This window comes from Hetaerina americana, unplaced genomic scaffold, assembly GCF_022747635.1.
Source record: "Hetaerina americana unplaced genomic scaffold, ioHetAmer1.1.p SCAF_15, whole genome shotgun sequence".
NCBI classification, from domain to species: domain Eukaryota; kingdom Metazoa; phylum Arthropoda; class Insecta; order Odonata; family Calopterygidae; genus Hetaerina; species Hetaerina americana.
Window position 1 is genome coordinate 895,816 of NW_027286625.1, and position 2,327 is coordinate 898,142.

General features: G+C 36.0%; 1 non-coding gene across 1 annotated transcript; it reads right to left on the reverse strand.

Moving 5' to 3' along the window:
- Positions 1 to 1,157: 1,157 nt before the first annotated feature.
- On the reverse strand, positions 1,158 to 1,229 carry TRNAG-UCC (transfer RNA glycine (anticodon UCC)). Its single transcript has one exon. It is a non-coding gene; the product is annotated as a tRNA-Gly (tRNA).
- Positions 1,230 to 2,327: the final 1,098 nt, after the last annotated feature.

The following is a 2,327-nucleotide window of genomic DNA, read 5'->3' on the forward strand; positions in this document are numbered from 1 at the left end:
TAATGGAAATTCCACGAATTTGGGGTATAATCAGTTCTGACTAGTTTGTGCCTCAGATATTAGAAAAATATAAGTTATAAAATTAGGATACTGCATTACTTTATGTATGATTAAATGAAATTTGAAATATCCTCTTATATTACCTTGCCAATACATCATAATCTTCCTCTCAAATTATGGCCATCAAAAACCATCGTCCTTCTTCTCCGTCATACAAACCTCAGCCCTTTCAGTCAAATAATGCTGAATATTACTTAATTTTTCTCATTATATTGTTCTTAGCTTAAATGACACAAATTTATTCCACCAATTGAATTCTTATTGATTTCCCTTCATGGGCACAGGTAAATTACTCCGGCAGCAATTAGTTTCGTGCGTTATTTTCACTAACTAGCCGTCGTAATCTTATCGCAGGATGAAAAAGTGATAATATATTATATTGAATACGATAAAAATAGCAGTTTAATTTTGCATTAATTAAGTAGCAATAGTCTTAAAATGTCTGCACCTGACAGAAATACGAGTATATCATCTCACGTGGTAAGTGAATTCACGTTTCCAATTTGGTATCCATCATGAAGCTCGTCTATGTACTCAATTAAGTTCCCCTTTAAATATGACGATATCCAGAAAGAAATAGTGACATTTTTTAGTTAGAATGTTCCCAAATTATAAGAATGGAACTAGAAAAGTAGAATAAGAGTACGAAATGAATAACTTCTAATTAATGCAGAATGCAACCATTTGCATTTCGATGCTTAACCTGCGAAAGAATTTTACGAGAATAATACGAAAAAGAAATACTCTCATACGGTTCGTTTCCCTGAAGCCTGTTGTGTATTTCTCAGAAAAACAATCGGAGAAATTAAGTCTTGATTCATATATTTTAGGATAAACAGGGAAAAATATGGCAGCGACCAGTGGCTTTCCATAAGTTTTTGAAACATGATGAAGCGTGGATACGCAGAAAAATTACTACTTTATATCAAAATTCCTTGTAATTCTTTGATCAAGGTTAAAATAATTTATTGAAATGGATGATCTGAGATTCGGCCGAATATTCATTGTGCATGAGTTTTACGCTCTAATGTAAGAGCACGAAGTGCAGGAAACTCTAGCAATAAAAATCGGAGATAATTACAGATGAAGAAAAAAAGTGCGTCGGCCGGGAATCGAACCCGGATCAACTGCTTGGAAGGCAACTATGCTGACCATTACACCACCGACGCCTGTAGTTAAAATGTATTAAGCAAACTTGTTATTTCCGCAAAGATGATCTCCCGTTCAGCGAGGTGCCCCAGATTAAAGCCTCGAGAGATCTCTTAAGACTCTCGAGGATCTCTTAGTCTCTTAGCAATCTTAAAAATAATTGAAATCCAAGAGCATTACCTAATTTAATTTTTGTCCAATTTTTGGAATAAATGTTAAAATGACTATTTTTTAAATTTATGTCAGATATAAATCATAACAACGTTAGGTTCGTATTGAGTTTATCCTTAACCCGCGGCCTCAGAATCTATTTTTTAAAGAGACTTAACTCACCATATCATCAATATGACGTTGACGTATTGTCGATGGGTCTCTTTCCTAATGGTATGCTAATGTTTATATACTATAATACTTATATGATGATTTTGATACTTGTAATTTGGCTGGTAGCTTTGGGACACGGGTGCCAGGTCGTTAAGAAATGGGAAAAATCAAAAAGTAATCATACAAAGCGCCCAGAGTTCGGCGTCAGCTTTGTTGGGATTCTGGAAACCTCAATGTATCGCTATTATAGATTAGTCAACCAACTGGGCATACAGTTCCCCGAGTAAAGGGTAAAAGTAGGGCAATGTAGACCTAAACATCAATATAGCGCTGCTGACTCTTCCAAGGGTAGTGAGCTAGTGTTTTGTATGTTCGCTAGACCTTGTATATTTCATTGAGAAGTCTCAGCGGAGTGAGATGACTGATGCCGTTGACTAAAGATTTTTGGTATGAGACTTTATTTCCTTCCAGGATTCCCTTTTTTCTTGCCCGAGGCATCGAGATAATCTCCGAAAAAGTGTCAACTAAATTGATTTTCATGATCGGGCTTACTTTTTGAGAACTGCGAAGCACCCAGTGATATATTCCAATGCGGAAAACTAAATACCATTGAAAAATCAGTTTCGGAATATGTGTTTTAACTTTTTCTCGACACCCACCAAAATTTCTCCCTTTTCCAATCTCTTCTCCCCTTTTATATAATTTCCCCTCTTGTTTCTACCAATCCCCCCTCCACTTTCTCCAAATCTCCTCCTCACTACCTCCCTCTTCACTCCACCTTCGCCTTTTATCCT